At 32.4% G+C, this 23,838-nt stretch overlaps 1 protein-coding gene across 2 annotated transcripts in view; it reads right to left on the bottom strand.

Annotated features, from left to right (window-relative positions):
- The window catches only part of LOC127714720 (serine/threonine-protein phosphatase 6 regulatory ankyrin repeat subunit C-like), a 405,000-nt gene extending 383,208 nt beyond the window's left edge, over positions 1–21,792 (bottom strand). For both annotated transcript variants that reach the window (XR_007987905.1, XM_052220773.1), the window contains exon 1: positions 21,644–21,792. The gene's annotated coding sequence lies outside the window, so the exon portion shown is untranslated. The remainder of the gene's footprint in view (positions 1–21,643) is intronic.
- Positions 21,793–23,838: the final 2,046 nt, after the last annotated feature.

Raw genomic sequence — 23,838 nt, forward strand, 5'->3', positions numbered from 1 at the left:
TTTCCATTCTCAATTTTATGTACAAGAACAGATGGCAGTGATAATAAATATAAATAATTATTTTGTTATCAACTCTTATAAGAGTTATTTCCCTTGAAATATTATACACAATTTTTGAAAAATTATATTGCGAGAACCTGAAGTTATAGAGACATGGGACCTCCAACAATAATCGTTAGTTCATGCGACTTTTCGTTTGCACCCAAGGTCATAGGTCATAGAGTGCAAAAAACTTTTACGCTTAAATTTCAAACTTGAATATTAAGAAAAATATAAGAGATAGCTGTATACACACAGCGCATTAAACGTTCCTTTTGTAGTGCTCTACATCTCATAGACATAAGACATAAGGCATAAAGCTTTATTTAGAGTCGGTATATGCAATACAATTACAAACATACATTAGGCCCAAAACTGTCCGGCCATCTGTTCAAAAGTTACGACGAGATAATTCTTTAAAGTATAATTTTGTGTGTATATCTTTGAAACGGCAGTATATATCAACCTACTATAAACTGCAAAAATGAACAGTATTTCAAAACCTTCAATTTCAGGTCAATGTCAAGGTCATGAGAAAATTTCACCTTGACCTTCAAAGGGTGCTACATGTATATCCACGACCTTGTGACCTTTTGAAAGGTCAAGTGGTCCTGATTTAAATGGTGGTAGTCCAATGTCACTACGTCTTCCGGTTCTCAAGTTCGGTATTGCATTACATATTTAGTATTACCCATTTTTTGTGACAGTGTTGTGCTTCATCTGCAGATCATTTTAAACAGATTTAAGATATCTGTTTTTGTTATAGAGATATTGCAGTTTGAAATTTGGTCAGGGGTCATATATTTCTAAATCAACTACAGCTAGCATCTTGAAATTTTCAGAAATTGAAGAGTTTAACATGGTTATATGTTTGACTAAATACCACAAATATTTGATGAAAAACAAAGAAAAATAAGCAGTTCGAAATTTTCATGATTTACATTGACTTTGTAAGTTTCATAAGTTCTATTTATAAAATTGATATTGCATCATTTTTTGGACTTTGCCAAATGGGGTCATGTTAAATATCACATTTAACGTCTAAATGAGCTCTTTTCAAAAATGAACATTTTAGCCCCCTTTTCCATCCAAAAAGAGAAGGGTGGGGTCATTAAGTGCAAAATAAAACTTCCAAGATGGTAAGGTTGTCGCATATCAAATGAAAGTCCATATAGGACTACCTCCAGTAATGGAGTAGGTTACGAAATCAAAGTGTTATATTTTGTAGTTACGAGTGTAAAATAAATATGTTAAAGTGGGAAATACAGGGGTGGCTGGCCTTAGTGCCTTTCCCTTGCTACTATTCAAGGCATTTATATATTATATAGAGTTCTCATTTATATAAATTGGAATTTTGAACGCTGACATTGATTAATTGGTTGAGTTCTTGATTGTTTTCATTACGTGATGACGCAAATACGCATTTTATCTGGAGCTCTGGCCGCCCTGATTGGTTGAGTGAACATACATTATATCTATATGAATGACTCTGAACCGCGATAGTACCCCGAACCGCGATGGTCATGCTAAAGTGCAATGGTTTCACACTGAAATGCGTTTTTGATCACGCCGAAGTGCGATGATGGCATTGTGCTCTTATTTTGTTGATCGCTACGACAAATTGCGCTGGTGTTAACGCTGAAGTGCGATGGTCTACATAAACTGTATTTTCAATGCTTTTCATGTCGATGTAGAAGTCAATTTGTTACGTTTTAGAAACAGTTTTTTCTGGTTTTAAATTTAATAAGGGTTTTTTTTTTTTAATTTTAAGACTACGAGAAACGGGGAGGATTGGTAGAGAGGAGGAAGTTAACTTTCTATAGCGGATTTGTTTCGAAATCTTCTGAAGATTCTTTTTCACGTACGATGAAGCGAGGCATTCTCTAAATACATACGGGTCCGCAGACAGATTCCCTGCATTAACTTTACGGTAAACGAGGAAATCATGAAAAGGACAGAGTAAAGAATGTTAACACTGAATTATGTCCTCATGCAGAAAATCAAAGAGGACGATCTCTCATTTAGTAAGCAACTATAACTAAGAACATACATAGATAATAATAATGAATGCAAATGTATATAATGCCTATTAAAAATCTGTTTCTCATAATAATTGCATATTTGCAGATTTTAAACTAGCCATCACGCGTCATATAGACCATCCCACATCGGCGCTTACCACCGCACTTCAGCGTGACCACCGCACTTCAGCGTGACCACCGCACTTCAGCGTGACCACCGCACTTCAGCGTCCCCATCGCACCTCTGCGTCCTACAAATTCAGAAATAGTTTTACTTGTTTTTTTATTCTATCTAAAGACAAGAAAAAAAGCATATTTCAGATACAATTTTATTTACCGATATTGAAAATATTCAGCACTTATGAAACATTTTATATTGTTGAGAGTATTTACCTGATGAACATGTGCCGTTCGGGTTTTCTTTTTTTATGTAATATAAATATTATGAATTAGTTGCTACTGGATGTTTAGCAGCACAAATACTAGTATATCAATCATGTAAAGGTGGCGAGTAATGTACTGTAACAGAGATAATTATTTGATATTGTATATTCCTACAAATCAAACTTTTTTTCTACGCTGTACAATCATTTGTGGTCTTTGTTGCCTCTTTAATAACATGAAAAATTGTGTAAGCGGAGTTCTATTCTTTCGACTTTACCAACGATCCATTGTCGGTTGCAATCTTACTGGATTGCACAAGCAAATATTTTACGTGAAAATACTTCTGTAATCTCCCATACCACCCTCCTGGACAATAATACCGAAGTACAATGAATTTGGGACGCAGGTACAAAGAAAGGAAAAGAAATAAGACTTTATATGTATCAATTTATTGTTTTGTTTTTATTCTAACAAATGCCTTAAAACCTAAAACTAAGATTTCACTAATAATTCACTTAGCTAAGTAGCATTCTTAAGTCGTATGCATAAAATTCTTTAAGTCTTCACGTAACTAACGAAATACTTAAATCGGAACCTTTCTCTAATTAACGTATGATATATGTTAGCTCATCGCATGTACTCATCCGTGCAAAAGTATGTTTCTTTTTACGTTGTTTTATTTCACGCCATTTTGTCCCAGGTTAGAGTTGTCTTTTTGACACTGTTCCTTCATCTGTTTTATAACTACCTGTGACGTCTATGTTATATAGGCACCTACGGTTTGATATTGTATTTATATTGTGTCATAGATAAAACTTATTCGTTCAGTTGAAGGTTTACTTGTTTTTGTTTAAATGTCTGTTTGTGTGTTTTTTACGTTGTAATGTTACACTACTGTCTCAGGTTATGGTGAAGGTTGGCGCCTGTTAAAACGTTTAAACCCGCTGCATTTTTATGCACATGTCCTAAGTCAGGAGCCTGTTGTTCAGTGGTTGTCGTTTGTTGGTGTGTTTCATAAGTGTTTCTCGTTTATCGTTTTTTATATATATTAGACCGTTGGTTTTCCTGTTTGAATTGTTTTACACTAGTCATTTTTGGGCCCTTTATCGCTTGCTGTTCGGTGTGAGCGAGCCAAGGCTCCGTGTTGAAGGCCGTGCTTTGACCGACAATCGTTAACGTTGAATTGATGTTGCTGAGAAAACAATTAAAACAAGAGGCTCATGAGAGCCTGATATCGCTCATGCACCTGGCTGTAATTTCAGTTTAAGGCATTTGATTTATTTGTAGATCTTACTTTGCTGAACAATTTTGTTATTTACACTTTCTCTCTTTCTATAATAATATTAAAGATAAAACATAACCCAAAACTGTAAAATTTCCTAAAAATTAACTATTTCTGGACAGTAACCCAACAATAAGTTGTCCTATTGGTCTAAAGATTACTTGGCAGGTAGATCTAAACCTGTTTAACACTTTCATCTATGTCAGTTTTGCTTTTACTGCTTCAGTTTTTGAGATGAAAGCCAAAAACTTCATTTGACCCATATGTTCTAATTTTAGAAACTGCCGCTAAGTTTTTAAATGGATTAAATCCCCGAATACAATCTATAAACTAGATACCTTAAGGAACATTCAATTAAAGTTTTTAAGTATTTGGCAAAGTAGTTTCATGAGAAGAAGATTTTTGAAAAAGTAACTGGACTTTCATAAAAAATGTAAAAAAAAAACGTTTTAAGGACAAAAACTCCTCAAGGGGTCAATTGACTATTGATCATGTTGACTTATTTGTAAATCTTACTTAGCTGAACATATATTGCCATTTATACTTTCTCTATCTATTATAATATTAAAGAAAATAACCAAAAACAGTAAAATTTAATAAAATAAACTATTTCCAACAGTAACTCAACAATGGGTTGTCGAACTCGTCTGAAAATTTCATAATAGATAGATCATGACCCATTGATCACTTTAACTCCCTTTCACTTTTGCTCTAACAGCTGTAGTTTTTGAGATATAAGCCAAAAACTGCTTTTGTCCCCTATGTTTTATTTTTAGCCATGGCGGCCATGTTTGTTGATGGATCGAAACTTCGGATACAATTTATAAAATAGATACCCTAAGGAACATTCAGCTACAGTTTGGAAGTATTTGGCCCAGTAGTTTCAGAGTAGAAGATTTTTGAAAAAGTAATAGACTTGCACGAAAAAATGTAAAAAATAAACGTTTCAAGGGCAATAACTCTTTAAGGAGTCAATTGACAATTTTTATCATTTGACTTATTTGTAGATCTTACTTAGCTGAACATTTTTGCCATTTACACTTTCTCTCTATCTATTATAATATTAAAGATAATAACCAAAAACAGTAAAATTTCATTAAAATGAACTATTTCGGACAGTAACCCTACAATGGGTGGCCCAATTGGTCTGAAAATTAATAGCAGATAGATCTTGACTTAGTCATCACTTTACTCCTGTCACTTTTGCTCTAACTGCTTTAGTTTTTTAGATAAAAGCCAAAAACTGCATTTGACCCCTATGTGCTATTTTTAGCCATGGCGGCCATGTTTGCTAATGGATCAAAACTTCGGATACAATTTATAAACTAGATACAATCAAAAACATTCAGTTAAAGTTTGAAGGTATTTGGCCCATTAGTTTCAGAGGAGAAGATTCTTGAAATAGTTTACGACGACGACGACAGACGACGACGGCGCCGACGACGGACGACGACGGCGCTGACGACGGACGACGACGGACGCCAAGTGATGGCATAAGCTCATATGGGGCCCTTCGGGCCCGATGAGCTAGAAATAAGTCACCAACTAAAATGTCCAAACAAATGCCAAATTGGCACTCCAACTCTAACTAAAGGAGAGATGAAATTGTATTGGAATGAAATTGATTGATTTATTGATGTTTGCTTAATGTCCAGTGGCAGTTATATTTCATGCATGTTCTGGACAAGAACAAATTAACAATAATTCCAATAAGTAAGATCCTGTAATAGAGGCTGTTCAGGATGAAGGTCGTGGAAATTTAGACTGCCACTGTAAAAAAATGAAGGTATTTTGATAGAAACAGAATTGTGCCTTGCAACAGGCACTCTCTTTACACAAGGCATCGGGTTTAACGTCCCGATTTTGGCTGGACGTGGCTACGTACTTATACATCCCGCACAGCCAAATGGACGCCTCGCTTTGGCAAGGTTTTACTGTCGGTCGGAAGAAAACCAACGTGCCCCTATTTCTATTCCCCAGGCATGCACCATTGTTGATGGAAGGAAATAACAAATATATAACAATATATAATCAGTAACGAAAATTCCAGAAGGGGAGATTCTTAGAACCAAAAGAAATTGAAACAACTTATGTGTTGAGTGAAAAATGTAAAATATCAAAATATTTCAAAAATATCCACAACCAATTTTTTTGTTTACAGCAAACAAAACTTCACTCACATGAGTGAGGAGTCGCTCAATAAATACTCAACATTATCCTGTATCAAACTTAATAATGGTATATGTTAGTAAAATCATTCTAAAAAAAAGTTCAAATTCTATGTATTTATCAAACAGATCTGTTCCATCTCTAACCTGTAAGGTACCGACCATTGGTGTTGCTGGAAAGAGGGGCGTGCTTTTTTTTCTAGCGACAATCCTATTTTTTTCAACTCTATCGATACATGATCAAATATTTTTTAAATCTGTTTTTTTTTTTTCGATTAAAAATTAACAAATGTATCTCTTCCCTTTTGTAACAATAAAAAAGGAGGTAGAATAAATTTTCCATGAATTCATATCAAAACAGGTCATTTTTCAAATGTCCTTCAATCTTTACTAAAACACACAATTTTTGGTTCAAATGTTTACTGAAAGGTATAATCAATATCTTCGCGAATTTTTCGAAAATTTCACTTGAAAATTATCAATGCATAAAGATGACTCAACACTTTATGCATTCTTTTTAGATTTTAGAAAAAAATTAGCAAATTATCCAAAAAATTTCGAGAAGGACATTCTTAACCAAAATCAAAATTCTATTGAAAGTAATTACATAAATTGTCTTTAGGATATACCATAATTTTATTCATGTAAATGTCTTCCTTCTATACAAAATTTGAAATTTGCAATATTTTCGTTTTCAGAAATAAATCACTGAATATTTAAGGAAATATGAAAAATAATTGAATACGGTTTAAGTATCATGAGTATGTTACATAGACTTTGAATAACATGGAGTAGGTCATAAAAAACCTTTCTGATTTTATTTAAGCAAGTGAAACTAATTCAGGAGAACTTTTCCCTATATCTTTAAAATAAAACTATATAATTGAAAATAAAACCTTCCCCCGTTCCCAGAAAACAGGATTTTGCATGCTTAAAGATCCTCATCGCTTCCTTCATACTGTTTTGTACTAATAATCGAAACCAGGTGTTGTATTTTAACAATAGAATGTTCAATATTATATATATAAGCAGGCACGAATATAGGAACCAAAAGAAAAATAAAAGCACGAATTCCATGCGTGTAAAAACTGTGAGTACTTTTCGAAATACACCATAGTGCGATTAAGACATAAGAGTAAAATGAAATTAAAAATATAAATCGGTTTCTATCATTCAGTAAAAAATAAACAATATGGTTCTGTATATCTTGAGTACAAAACAATCTTATAATTGTGGCAATTCATCATCCATGCAGTAATATTGTACACAAAAATGTATGTATTATGAAACCTTGCGAAGGAAAATTCAAATAACTTGATGATGAGGAGGATTGCGATTAGTTTTTAAAGGGACATTGACTGTCAAATTCATGTTCACCGATTTGACTCGATTTTCATATTTGATTTATAACATACTAAAACGTATATCCAAATTATAAAAAGTCTAAAATGAACAATTTACGATGCATTTACTCGATAACGTGTATCGTGTGTATTTTAGTCTGGACGCCATCTAATTAACCATCGAGGTCACAACCGAAGACTGCCGACGTCATATAATCCGTTATAAACATAAATGTAGATATAAATAGATAGCGAACACGTGCAATTGGATTTTTCTAGGTGTGTTTGATTTCATATTATAGGTTTAAAAAATATGTTAATCATCGTTTTCACATTGTACCTGTATAAGAATGATTTTTTGTGGATAGAATCAGTCAACCAAATGGTGTACCCTTGTTTCACTTTCTATGTTGACATTCGTTTCCTTTTAATAGCTGAACACGCCTAGTTCAATTGTAACCCATCTCTAGCTAAGGGTTAATTTGAATGTCACATGAATACGGATCAAATGAGGTCGAATTATTCACTTACAGGTGAATAATTCATAAGCGATGTTTCTTAGCTTATTTTGACACAATTGAACCAAACTGGCTGCTAAAAGCGAATTATTATTTCACTATTTCATTTTCATCAACAATTGAAGAAAAACCTTTTTTTTTTTATATCTCGTACCTAATGACCCTTTAACATGTTTAACGTTCTAACGGAACTTGAACCTTTTCATCATGAATTAAAAACTGTGATAATGTCTGAAGGGAATCTGACACCAATATCTTCATTCTGATAAAGCTTTTAGTTTTTACTTTGAAATATTTAAAAAAAAAACGTCTACAAATCTTATATTTGATCTATTGCCAGTTACTTTTTTAATGCCTATCTATTAGATTATCTATGGGCCACGTGTATCTATATTTTTCAAATTTAACATACTTTGGTTTACTGTTAAATTAAAAAATGTTTGAAAACATGTAAAACACTCACTGCAATTTAACTATATATGACCGTGTTTGATCAATTTAATTTGTCATTTGACCATGTAAAGAAGTAGACACCGATTTATCTTAATATACATCCTGATGTCAAGGGCTTTTTAAAATAACATATTTTAATGTGAGATTGACTTATAAACCTTTAAGTTCCGAATTCGTGTTCGCTGCTTTTATAAACTCGTGATCTGAAAAATCAATTACACAAATTGAACAAATATGATAGCTATGATACTAGTGAGTAAATTTAAAAAACATAAACTTTAGTTAGTGAACTCCGTTTTACAAACATATGTGAAACAAGTAGTCAGCCAAATTAAACTATCAATTTAAAGATTACTCGAGTTGTAAATACAATGTATGTGCTAAATTGGAAAGTCAATGGAAATGTATATACTATGAAATTAAGTGCTAGGGGCAATCCCCTCGTTTTAATTTTCTTAGAACATACTCACCCCTTCTTGTTCAATGGAAAATCGGTATTTTGCCTTCTATTTTTCATAGAACATGGCTTTCCATGCACTATAAAATTCTATACATGAATGCCTTTTCGTTGTAGATTAATTATGAAACTGAACTCCTAACTGCGCTAACGAAGTGTATTACAGACCACTGAGGCAGTTTCTATATGAATAGAGCAAAAGAAAAAAAATCATGCGTACTGTTGTTTGTGAAATTATCTTAAATTAAAACAAGATAATAGAATTATAAAACATTTTTTGTTTTGAATATTGCAAACGTTATATAATGGTACACATATAGAACACAAACAAAACTGAAAAGGGGTTAAAGGTGTAGGTAAAATAATATTTAATCTAATTTTTATACCAGACCTTAAAGTCAATATTTTGTAAGAAACAATGACTGTTGATCTATAAGGCAAAGGCAATTTGCGAAAAACAATGCATTCGTCAATAAAAAAAAAGTAAGCATTTGATGTTAGAAGGATTGTAGTTTTATTTATTTAAGTTTTATCATTAGTACACAAATATACAATTTTCGAAAAGATGAGTTTTATAACATTATGTGCTTTTCAAATTGAAGGAATTTGAGATATGAAAGTATTTTAAAAATCTTACCTGAAGCAGAAAAAACTTAATTTTTTAACAATTAATCCTATTTATTCTAAAAAAAAAAAATCTCAGTGCTATTACATTGTACCTGATCATGAAATGATCATTAAATTTATGATTTACATCCTTTTTATTAACCATGGTCACAATTAAAGTAAACTCATATAAAGGTCTAATTATTACAATTAGAAAAGATGATTTGTTTAATGTCACTTGAAGGTTTGAATATGTTCTAAATTGGTTAGACAATACTTGGTCATGTTTTATAAAAATTTAAAACCATTGGCTACACCTCGGGCTATAAATATTCATAAAACATGACCAAGTATTGTCTAACCTATAAATAGTATATTCCTTTCCATAGACTAAGGAGAGGTTAGAAAATATTCATAAAATATCACCAAGTATTGTCTGACCAAATTAGAAAATATTCACACCTTCGAGTGACATAACAAAATTAGCACACCATTGTTATAATCAAACCTTAATATAAGCTCACTGTTAGTGTTAACACGGTTAGTGAAATATATGTAAATCATATGTAATGGTGATTTCAACAGATGGAATGAAAACGCAATGAGATAGTTTCGTGTTTACAAAAAAGGATAAATTATTTAAAAATGGATAGTATTCATCTGCTTCACGTACAATTTAATACTTATACATCTAAACTTCTTTCATTTTAAAAAGCACACAATGTTTTATGAATATTCAAAACCCGAGGCGTAGCCGAGGGTTTAAAATATTCATAAAACATGACCAAGTAATGTCTAACCAATTCAGAACATAGTCACACCTTCGAGTGACATATCAATATTAGCCCACCATTGTAATAATCAATCCTTAATATGATCTCACTTTAATTGTTAACATGGTAAGTGATGAAATGGATGTAAATCATAGTTAATGGGCAATTAAAAAGATTTAAAAAACACAATATTTTATATAAATCAACTTTTTAAAATTTTATAATTTTGATATGACAAAACTTCATCAATGAATTTTAAAATTACAATCGTTTCAACATCAATTTTCTTTATTGATGAATATAATGGGTTTATTTTTTCATCCTGTCACTGTTTCTTTAAAAACAAACATAGTTTTTAAGGTCTTGTATAGAAAATAGATTAAATATTATTTTACCTACACCTATGGCCCCTTTTCAATTATTATTTTGGTTCTATATATGTGTTCGGGAACATATTATAAGTTGTATTGTTTGCTACTGACCCCTACGGATTTATAGAGGGTTAGTAAAATCCGTAGGGGGTGAGGCAGGATTTGGCTGCTTAGTTTTGTATAAAAAATGAATTTTCCTCGCAGTTCGGTAATTTTGTTATTTTCCTCTTTCCATGATTTCTTTTTTTTATTGGTTAGTTTGATGATTTACAATTTGAATAAAGGCAGGTGACGACTATTTCACATTGATTGATTGATTGATTGATAATACAATAACATTAAAATCGATGACATCACCATTAATTGTAAACGTGACGTCATGAACCCCATATGAAATCTACTGACCCAATATGGATCCATAGGGGTCACCACATGACGGCGTTAAACCAATGAGAACGTCATAGTTTATCCGAAGTGCAATGAGTACCCTTATATAAAGTTAACAATGTTGAAATTTCAACTTAAAATGCATTCATAGTTCTATTCTCCTGTTTTCATTTATGATAATTAGACAAACAACAGTACTCATGATCTTATTTTCTTATGCTCTTTCCCTATGGAAATTGCCCCGGGGGATTGTACACTTCGTTAGTGCAGTTTTTAAGAGTTCTCTTTCATTAATAATCTACAATGAAAAGTCATTCATGTATAGCATTCTATAGTGCACGGAATGCCATGTACTATAAAAAATAGAAGGGAGAATACTGAATTTCCATTAGACGAGAATGGGTCAGTATGTTCTAACCGTTACTCCTACGCTCTGCTATCTCTTGATATTGTGATGATGTAAAAATAATTTTAAAAAAATGGCAAAGGTCGTCAATATTTAGCAATACACAAACGAAATGATACTGATATTATAATTATGAATCAATTAAATGGTAGCTAACGTATCCATGTTCTGCAAAAAAGCATACTTTCGACTGAATTTATCAATTTTTGAAAATTGAAGGTATATATATAGGTACCTTATACTTAAGTTTAATCCTGGACGGTTTCTTTTTGTTTAAGAGGTTTTATGCAAAACACTAAATTTTTGTGGGCGGTACTCAAACAAATTAAGATTTTACTAACTAAAAGGAAATACTTAGTGTTCGATTTTGTATCATACCACTTCGGTAAAAATGGCGGAGTTTCCTAAACCTAAGTGTTTATTTAGGAAAATCTTACTAATTAGATATAAGAAGATGTGGTATGAGTGCCAATGAGACAACTCTCCATCCAAGTCAAAATTTATAAAAGTAAACCATTATAGGTCAAAGTACGGTCTTCAACACGGAGCCTTAGTTCAAACCGAACAGCAAGCTATACAGGGCCCCAAAAATTACTAGTGTAAAACCATTCAAACGGGAAAACCAACGGTCTAATCTATATAAAAAAACGAGAAACGAGAAACACTTATGAACCACATCAACAAACGACAACTACTGAACATCGGATTCCTGACTTAGGACAGGTGAAAACAAATCGATATTAGTGCCAATGTAAACTATATTCAAAGATCTAATTACAACATTGGTAAAATAACCTTTACTAATAAGTTTGTTTAAAGGTTCGATGAGTTTACACGGATCACATAGTGATTTCCGCGCTTTAAGTACAATATTACCGTAAAATTTAGGATGTGAAATACCGTTTTTAATTAGTTTTCTACAGGTACAGCCAAATATACTAATCAAATCTTTGTATCTATGAAAGAATTTAGTAAAAGTTTTACGTAATTTATGGTAGCGAAATCCCTGACTTAATAATTTACCAGTGATGCATTGATTACGTTCGTTAAAATCTATGACATCACTACACACACGGGCATAACGAACGAGTTGGGATATATAAACACCGTATGATTGAGCCAAAGGAACATCGCCGTCTAAAAAAGGAAAATTAACAATAGGGAATGAAAAGTCGTCTCTTTTGTCGTAAATTTTAGTATGGAGTTTTCCTTTAGAGATTGAAATGTCCAAATCTAGAAAAGGACAACTACTGCTGTTTATGTTAGATTTAGTTAAAGTAAGTTCTTTTCGGTAAATTTCGGAAGTATATTTAGAGAACTCTGGATTATTTAACGACAAAATATCATCCAGATAACGGAAGGTATTGTTGAATGTATCAACCAAATGTAACAATGACGTGTCTTTACAGAGTTTGGTCATAAACTGAGATTCATAGCAATACAGGAATAAATCTGCTATTAAAGGGGCGCAGTTAGTGCTCATAGGAATACCTACTACTTGTCGATACACTTTATCGCCGAAACGTACATATATGTTGTCCAGGAGAAAATTTAAAGCTTCAATCATATCTTCACATTTCCAGTAAGTGTACCTAGCATACGTTCCTTTTTCGTTACAGAAAAAGGCTTTAAACGAGTTACAGCAAATACATTTGCAATGAGATTTTTCAAAAGACCATTTAATTAAATATGAAAACTTTTTCTTGATAGTATTGTGTGGAAGTGTAGTATAGAGAGTAGAACAATCATAACTGTCAAAAGAATTAAAAGGACCATCAAAAGCATGCATTTTATCTAAAACCTCTAAAGAATTTTTAACACTCCAAAAATAATTAATACCATTATTTTCATAAGCTTTATTACAAAAGTTAATAACAAGTTCTTTGATAGTAGTAAGGGAGGTAGTTAGAAGCACTGATATATTGGTAGTAGAACACTTACTAGATGCGTAGATGAAACGGAATTTAAATGGTTTTTTGTGCAATTTAGGTAACCAGTACATACATGTAGTAGGGATTTTCAAATGTTCGGAAGAGGCTTTAAGCTGGGTAGTGGCAGTGATATGCTTGTTTACAATTTGACTCTCTGTGGAGCGTACGGACCTGAATGTAGAAGAATTTATAATTTCGTTTTGGAGAACTTCCGTGTAGTATATGCGTCACACGACCACTACATTATTTGCTGCTTTGTCTGCCGGTACGAACACAAAGCGCTTTGCGAGTACTTGGAGTTTATTTTTTGTTCTAGAAATGGGAATAGCATGGACCCTATTACTAATTTCAGAATTGTTTTCAAAATGAGATATACGAATACTAACAGTATTCATAATTTTATTCAAATAACTATCTAGAGATTTTTTATCAGATTTTTCACGTTTACACCAATTTTTACAGTAGACAGACAGAGCAAAATGACCTGACGACACTGTTCCCAATCTAGTTTAGATGGAGGACGATATTTCGGTCCTTTCTTAAGAAACGTTATGACCTCACGGTCTTCGACGATGTTGAGGTCTCCTGTAAGGACATGACCATAGGGAACATATCTAAAACTAGATGTTTCACAGTCTCAAGTGGAAGGAACATTATTTTCTATATTGACTTCTGATGTAACTGACGTATAATTAAAAATCAAACTTCTGCTTGTTTTTTTTTATAAGAATACGAAATAATAGGTGGTTCTATATTATCAAATTATGGAGGTATTTGGCTTTGGATGGTAGAGTCATTGAAAATCCTGGATAAGTTAATAAAATCAATACCTCTATTTATATATTTTAATTTAAGAAAATGCCGTTTATGATTTTTAGGTTTATCAATACTAGGAAACAGCCAATGATGACAAAAGGCTGTAATAATACGGGTGTATTTATACATTGGGCTAAAAAAAGAAATTTTATCACACTCCAGAAAAATAGCATATAATTTACTTATTGGTATCTGACCCAGTTTGCATTTTATTTTTTGATGTCTGCCATTATTTTTTATTATAGATAACAGATCAGCTAGTGTATAATTTATACGATGTTTAATACGTTGATTACGGTTTTTGCGTTTGCCATGAGACCTATTATTTCTAAGTCGTTTATCGACAATATTAATGACATCGATTGAAGTTTTAGTTATGTTCCAATGTCTTAATATTTTGTCATTAAGACCGAGAGGATATGCTGTTTGAAGTCTTTTTATCCAAAATAATTCGCGAACTTCACGTGATTTTTCAAATTGCTTGTGTGATTCTCCTGGTTGTTTCTGAACGGTTTAAAGTGGTTGGAATTTTTTAGATTGTGACTATGCTTACCTAAATGTTGATATATCAAACTTTTGAATTTTTTAGGTCTACGAAAGCGGTAAATTTGTTCTTGATTTCTTCTGTAATACTCTCGTCCCGTCTGTCCCACATATTGAATACCACACTAAGGTTGGGTTCAAGTTACCACATATATAAGGTTTTGAGTTTTTCAGGTAATGTCACAGGAAAAGGAGAAAAGGAGAGCGAAACAACTCTTCCGTTCACTGTTGACCTTACAGTATTTTGTGAAGTTAATCTAAAACAGGTTAGTCACTTTTTGGCATCGCACGGGAAATTTTGTGGATATTCACGTGCATTTTTGTTAAACAATCTGGCTGTAGAGGCATTACAAATACGTTTGTTTAAGCACGTGTATTTCCTAGAAGTTGTGTTGTTAATAATTTTCCTTCCATTACGTAAAATTATGATAATTAAATAGGGGTATAGGAAAAACAAAAAAGACCGGAGGTTGTAAGATTGAATAAGGATCACAATTACAATATGAGAAGTAGCTTTATACATAGGGGCCAAGGTCTCTATGGGTAGGGATAATTAGCACACCCAAACTTTATAACGGAAATTTTGTATCAATTTCAGAGCGATATAATTTCCATTTCACAGCTAATGGACCTATTTATGTACAGGACGTTTATAAATTACTTCAAAGTTTATCATAGACATGATTGTTTGATATATATGTATAATAGCATAATCCAAACTAAAGAGTTTTATCAATTTTCATTTATAGATCTAGGTTTTCTTACCCTTGGACACGTTTTTCAATTGAACTAATTGTACAACGAGTTCAGATGATAAAATGATCCTTTTTTGTTAAATGTCCAGAGACAAAAAATAATGTATATTCAAGACCAAAACAAATTAACAACTGTCATCTGCAAACGGGATCGACAAGAACGTCTAGGTGGGAAACTTAGGTCATTGGAAGGTTGATCGATTGTTAGTTGCTTAATGTCGAGTGGCAAATAGTTCATTCAAGATCAGGACGGAGTCACAAGCAGAAGTCTTAGGGTCGAGTTCAACTGACCCTACCGTCAATCACCTGTGATGATTGAGATTAACATTAGTCGTAAACTTGATGACGAAGTTAGTATACGTGTTTATAAACTTGTATTAAACAAAACATATTCCAAATATACATACCTGTATAGTTTTTCAGACGCTGGTAGACGTTTACTCCAGAGTTGTCTCCAGGATATGTATAGTATTAGTTCATTACCTACATACGCATAACTTAAGTACCCGGGACATATTGTACATGTTAATACATTATGTTAATTAATCATACATGAAGGCAATCCGCCATTTTTAAATCATGTGTATACAGGTATATAAATGCGTGTCTCATATTGATACGATTTTATTTTTAGAACACAGGGTATTAGTATTTAACAACGATTAAAAATACACCCAAATTATTCGACATTTAAAAAAAAAAATATGTTGTTCATACAAATGTAGATGGGTCAATTCACGAAAAAAAAGTAATTCAGATACTACAATTAAATATGCAGACAAAACAAATGCAGACTTTACTATCAATCTAGTTACGACTATATAATAATAATGAGATGTGGTATGATTGTCAATAAAACAATTATCCACCGAAGTTCAAATGAAGTGGATATAAGAATTGATAGATCTACGGACGGTCTTCAATAATGAAAAAATTCCATACCATAAAGTCGGCTATAGAAGGCCCCGACACGAAAAACGCGAGACAATTCAAACAAGAAAAAAAACGCCCTAATTTATAACAAAATAATGTACGAAAAATTAAAATGACAGAAATGAACCAACGACAACTACTAAACTACAGGCTCATTACTTTGGACAGTCACATACAGAATTTTGCGGGGTTATTTTTGCTTTCGGTAATTGTTAAACTAGGGTTAGTATATCCTATTGCAGAAAAATGAATCACTTTTGTACATACTACTTTTATGTCTAGATTTGAAGTAATATATACATATTCATTCCTGATTTTCTTTCCAAATGTGTGCAACACCGGTTGTCAATAATACGCTAAAACGGGATTGTACTGTGGACGAATGGGTTACCTCTTTCTTAAAGAGATGAAGTTGATAACGAAATTCAACGTCTTTTGTAATGTGGAATAATTGAGCCTTTAAAAACCCCCTGGGCATCATTTATTGTACAAGTACTTTAGGATTGTTTAATAAGAATAGGCATTGATTTTAACCTAACAATTTCTTTGACAATCAAAGACTATTGCCCACTATGTCTCAGTGTAATTAGGTAACAACCTTTCGACCTAATGGATTACACGTTGACTGAACTTAATTTGCAAATATGATAGCTATGATTTTAGTGAGTAAATTTACAAAACATAAATTTTAATTAATGAATTTTACAAACATATGTGAAACAAGTAGTCAGCCAAAATAATCTACCAATAGACCAATTAAATGGTTACTCGAGTTTTAAATATTATGTGCTAAGTTGAATGGTCAATGGACAAGTATATATTTTGAAATTAAGTGCCCGGGGCAAGCCCCTATCTCTAAATGTCATAGCTCATACCTTTCCATAGAGTAACTATAGGTTAGATAATATTTGGTCATGTTTTATGACTATTTAAAGCCCAAAGTAGGCGAGGGTATTAAAAATGTTGCAAAACACTTGTCCTACCTCCATGACAAATATATTGTTGTCCCCGCAGATAAAGTCCCAAACAACATCGTTTTTGTGTGTAAATCACATTACATAAACTGCTTGATAAATGAATTAGGTATTGACAATTCACTTGGAAACTCAACATATACCCTACGAAACTTACTAAAGAGGAAATCCTGTATAATCATAGGCCTGTTCTATGTTCCTTTGGAATTTCAACCAAAGATGAAAAACTGGATCTTCCATCACTGTATTGGATACCTAAACTACACAAGTGTCCTAACAAGTGCTCCACGAAACCTCTTTCTAAATTATTAACATCAATTTTATCAGCAATCAAAGCCGGGCTTCAAAGTTATTGTTAAACTACCTATTCTAGAGGTGGCGTGAATCAGATGTGGATACTAAAAAAATCCATAGATCTTTTAGAGTACATACAATCTAAGACTCTTTCATCTTGCAATAGTATTAAAACATTTGACTTTTCTACACTTTACACAAGTATTCCCCATTCCAAACTTAAAGACAAATTGAAAGAGTTGATCCTGCTTTGTTTCATAAAAAAGAATGGCCAACGTAGATACAAGAATCTTGTCTTAGGGAGGGATAAATCCTACTTTGTAAAAAATCACTCGGATTCAAACAATAAATTCTTTGAAACTGACATTATCAAGATGATTGATTTCTTGAATGACAACATATTTGTTACGTTTGGAGGACGTGTTTTTCAACAAACAATCGGTATTCCCATGGGAAAATACTGTGCCCCTCTTCTTGCCGACTTGTTCCTTTATTCATATGAGGCTGACTTCATACAGGCACTTCTTATGAAGAAAGAAAAGAAGTTGGCAGTATCCTTTAACTTTACTTTCCGCTATATAGATGATGTTCTCTCACTAAATAATTCAAAATTTGGTGACTATATATGTTGAACGTATCTATCCCATCGAACTTGAGATAAAGGATACAACAGATACAGTTAAGTCTGGCTCATATCTTGACTTACATGTAGAAATTGACAATGAAGATCGGTTGAAAACAAAACTTTACGACAAAACAGATGATTTCAGCTTCCCAATTGTGAACTTTTCATTTCTATGTAGCAACATTCCAACATCGCCTGCATCCGGACTATATATCTCCCAGTTGATTCGATATTCCAGGGCTTGTATTTCCTATCAAGGATTTCCTTGCTATAGGGTTGCTGCTCACAAGGAAGCTATTAAACCAAGAATTCCAAGTGGTGAAGTTGAAATCATCCCTTTGTAATGTAAGTTTTACGGACGCCATCACGAGTTGGAATATCCGTTTCACAGATGATAACGGATATGTTCCTAATGTCGTAACTACTATCCCGCCCCCTTTTCCCGAATGTGACCTACCGAATCAGACTTATTACTTGGTTTGTACTAATATGAGCAACACGACGGGTGCTACATGTGGAGCAGGATCTGCTAATTACCCTTCTGGAGCACCTGAGATCACTCACAATTTTTGTTGGGATTTATGTTCCTCAGTCTTTAGTTTTCTATATTGTGTTTTGTGTTCTGTTGTTTGTCTATTAGTCTTTTTCTTTATTAGCTATGGCGTTGTCAATTTATTTTCGACTTATGAGTTTGAATGTCCGTCTGGTAACTTTCGCCTCTTTTAAATATTCATGATACATTTTTTTTTGTACATGACCAAGTATTGTCTGACCAATTTAGAACATATTCACACCTTTGAGTGACACAACGAAATTAGCCCATCATTGTAATAATCAAACCTTATTATTATGAGCTCACTTTAAGTGTTAACATGGTTACTGAAATGGACGTAAATCATATGTAATGCTTATTTCAACAGATGGAATGAAATAGCAATGAGATAGTTTGGTGGTAACATAAAAAGGATAAATTATTCAAAAATGAAAATAATTTTGTTTTGCTTCAGGTACAATTTAATACTTATAAACAGTCGACTGTCAATATCTCGATGGCAGTCGGACCAGAGAAATATTTCGAGATACCCGTAGTTCGACTCAAACGAATACCGGAAGTTTGACTAACAAAGGGACACAACTCTTGTTTACCTTGGTAAGGCTAAAATACATCAATATATATGAGTTAGGATCGATATTCTGGTCTGAGATCGATGTATCTGTATTTTATTGTCTTTTATAATTTTAACAAAATTGTGCTGTTTTTTTTTCTTCTCTTTGTTATTTCTTTGTACAGTAACTGTCTCTTTGTTATTTCTTTGTACAGTAAAAATTTTTATGGTAGTTTTCGGCAGAGAGAATCATTTGTGACATTGATTAAAAAGCATGTTGAAAGACAACAACACACATCTTACCATGCTTATGTAACACAATTAAATAATTTCTCAGATTTTAGAAAATTTAGATTTATTTTAATTTTCCTTTATTTCGATCTTTTCCCGTAAGAGAATACAAAAAATTAAGACGCCGACTGAGTAGTTCAAAGTTGTTCACTCACTCTCATTTTATGAACAATCAAGCTCATTAATTACGGTTAATTGATTATAAAACTTTTTAAATATTTTTTCGTAATCTATAACAATGTAATATTTATGACGGTGATCAAAGAAAACCTTAAATAAACACTCTCGGGAAAAGAATTTCATAAATCAAAACAGCTGTCAATGTCCGGAAATTTGATTACAGGTGTGTTGTCAGATAAACTGGTCAATCCATTTTAATCCCCGATGTCATGTTTTGACATAAGTGTATTACTTCGACCGAACGAATTCAATTTATATGTTTTTGCTAACGTTGGGACCATAACTTTAATTTGACACAGCCTAAATTTCGATTCAGCCAATTTTGACTCATCATGAGTCGAAATACATATGTTTGTATGGAACAAAGTTCGGGACCACGGGAAAATTTGGACTCATCCTTAATTTCGAGTCAACCGAGTTCGAGACAACGAGAGTTAACAGCTTCTAAAATTCTTTTATTTAAAAAGGACACAATGTTATTTAAATCAACTTTTTAAAATTGTATTATTTCAATAACGACAAAACTTCATCAATAAATTTTAGAATTACAATCGTTTCAACATCAAGTTTGTTTTATTAATGAATTTAATGCTTTTTTTTAAACAGTCACTGTCTTATTTAGAAAACAAAACATTGTTTTTAACGTCTTGTATAGAAAATAGATTAAAATATATTTTACCTTCACCTATGCTCCCTTTTCAATTTTTTTTTTTTTTGTTCTATATATTCACCATTATATAACGTTAACATTGTTTAAATCTAAACTTAAAATGCTTTCATAGTTCATTTATAATAATTAGACAAACAACAACTATCATGAGTTTTCAGAGTTCACTTTCATATTTAATCGACAATGAAAAATCATGTGTAGCATTTTATAGTGCATGGAAGCTATGTACTATCAAAAATAGAAGGGAAAATACCAATTTTCCTTTAGACGAGAATATAAGGAGTATGTTTGAACCGTTACTACTACGCTCTGTTACCTCTTGATTTTGTGATTATGTATAATTTGATTTTTAAAAAAATGACAAATTTCGTTAATATTTAGCAATACACAAACGAAATGAAACTGATATAATTATTAATCAATTAAATGGTAGCCCATCTATCCATTTTCTCAAAAAACGCATACGTTCGGTAGCTTATACTTAAGTATAATCTTAGGCGTTTTTGTTTTTTTTTTTAGTTTAGGGGGTTTTATGCATAACATTTAAGTAATGTGGGCGTGACTTAAACGAACTAAGATTTCACTAAACTTAAAGGAAATACTTAGTGTAAGATTTTGTATGCATACCACTTAGATAAAAGGGACGGAATTTCCTTAACTTAAGTGTTTACTAGCTTTATGCATAGGAGCCAAGGTCTCTAAGAGTAGAGGAAATGATTACACCCCAACTTTATAACGGTAATTTTTCTATCAATTCTTTTCCGATATATTTTACTTGTCACAGCTGTTTGGATCTATTAATGTACAGGAAGTATATAAATTACTTCAAAGTTTATCCTGGACATTGCTTAATATATATGTACAAAGATAATCCAAATATAGAGCATTCTGCATTTATGAATCTAGGTTTTCTTACTCTTGGACACTTTTTGGCTATCGAACAGATTGTGCAACTAGTTCCGATGACTGATTAATTGATTCTCGTTTGTTAAATGTCCAGAGACAAATTAATGTATATTCAGGACGAAAAAATATTAACTTTGATCTGCAAACGGGATCGACATAAAAGTCTAGGTGGGAACTTGGTCATAAGAAGACTAATCGATTGTTGGTTGCTTAACGTCCAGTGGCAAATAGTTCATACAAGTTCAGGACAAAGTCACTGGCAGAAGTCTGAGGGTTGAGGTAAACTGACCCTACCCTCAATCTCCTGTGATGATTAGATTAACATTAGTCGTAAACTGTGATAACGAAAGTAGTATACGTGTTTATAAACTTATACTACATGTAAACAAAACATATTCCAATTATACATACCTGTATAGTTTTCCAGACGCTGGTAGACATTTTCTCCAGAGTTGTCTTCAGGATATGCAAAGTATTAGTTTATTAACTACATACGGATATTGTACGTGCTTGATAAATTATGTTAATTAATCATACATGAAGGGATTCTGCCATTTTTAAATCATGTGTATACAGGTATGTGAATACGTGTCTCATATTGATACGATTTTATTTTTAGAACACAGGGTTTCAGTATTTAACAACGATAAAAAATCACTGTGTCTAAACTACCCCGGCAAAAAATGTTTGGACTCGATGGTATCTAATATCCGGCACGGTGACGGAATATCAAAAGACAGAGAAAAGGTAGTTTTCTGTTTATTTATTTGTTATTGTTATGATATCGAAGAATATTTATACATATATAACTATTTTCTATTGTGAGATGTAATATTTTCTACAACCATTCTAGATTAACGGAGAAATAAGTAAAAATGCACGTCAAAATGACCAATTGAGTGAACCTTGCCTCGAATTTGTTTAATTTCTCTTTAAATTGTTCACATTGTACGGAAAGAAATGTAAGGAAAGAAAGATATTGACATGCAGATTGCAAAACTAATCACTTTGAGCACCTCAATATTTGTATTTCTGTGTATGGAACGAAAGAAATGGGTCATGTCAAAATGGAAGCACCCGGTTTTGTCAATGTGTACAACCCGGTTTTGTCCTAGATTTCACAAGGCAGAACCCGGTTTTGTCAAAGATAAAAAAAATGCATAATCGCATAACATAATTGAACTTCAGCAATTAAAAGGTGTTTGGTGGCTGGTTGGAAAACGATTTCTTACAGAGGACAACTTATTATTTATTTGAATCTGAACACTTGAATTCCTACATTATTGGAACAAAAATAATTATCATTTTGCTTTGCATTTAAAAAAAAAATACTCTAACTGCGAAATAGATAGAAATGAAGGTTAAACCGCAAATTGAGGTTTAAGCTCTCTATACCTAGGGGTGTAATATTTCCTATGATCGTTTAAAATAAATTTAAGGCTAAATGTTCATTATAAGGCATGATATCAGACAAAAGTATAATGCTTGCAGAATCGCCATAGAAAATGAATGTTTATGGTGAGAAAAGGATTACAATAATCATGCATTAAAAATCAAATTTATCTATCCCTAATTGTAACTATAATACTAAGTATAAATTAGTATAATAGTCTCAGGCCATCAAGAAAATGCAATAATGATTATTTTATTAATAGTTGTATAAATAAACGGTTCTGTTATCTCTCCATTGTGTTATGATTATCGTACATTGACCTTGGTCAATATATTATTGCCAATATATAGGGATGGATTCAGGTTTTTTCAAAGTTGGCGTAATTCAAACAGCTTACATACCGCAGAGCGTAGCGAAGCGAACAATGTTTTGGACGAATTATGCTAAAAAAATCGTAAAAAAAAGATTTAATATTTTTTGGGCCATCAAAGGTGGGGAGTGGGGAGCGTGTGACCTTTACACCGCCTGGATTCGCCAATGATGTTTTATAACTAAATCGTATACCAACTTAAAATTTTATAAGAAATAAGAAAGCAGGGACACCTGCGAAATTGGATGTATGTGAGTAGGATTATCATGTTTATTCTAAAAATTCACATTGATATTTTGGAATCGTCGGAATGCGAGACCAAGGGATGCAAATTCGTGGCGGCTTGAACTATTTGTATGAAGCTTCATATGTCAGAAGATAGAAGGCCTGACTGCAACATACAGAACCTCGCACACAGATCTTTTATGTAACGATGTTTCTATCTGTCATATGCCCATTGCCCTTGACCTCATTTTCAGGGTTCAGCGATTTCCTAACAAAATGAATAGCTGATAATGGTTTATATATATGATCAAGGTTAACATTTCGTGTTCAAATCCATATCTCTAATACCATAGGTAATAGGTCAGCTATATTTGCTCGTATGGCGCACATGACTATTTAAGTGACCTTGAACTTATTTTCTTGATTAATTGGTAAATGTTAAGGTTTTTTTTGGTTGGTTTTAATGATTGTAATGTGTTCATGTCCGTCTGGCAGGTTTCATCAGACCTTGACTTTTTTGTTCCATGAACAATGTTAATTTTATGAGATACTTTTATCAAATTATTTATCTTACAGATCTTCAAAATAAATTCGATAACGATCATTGCAGCAGTCGCT

This window comes from Mytilus californianus, unplaced genomic scaffold, assembly GCF_021869535.1.
Source record: "Mytilus californianus isolate M0D057914Y unplaced genomic scaffold, xbMytCali1.0.p SCAF_9, whole genome shotgun sequence".
In the NCBI taxonomy this organism is placed as follows: domain Eukaryota; kingdom Metazoa; phylum Mollusca; class Bivalvia; order Mytilida; family Mytilidae; genus Mytilus; species Mytilus californianus.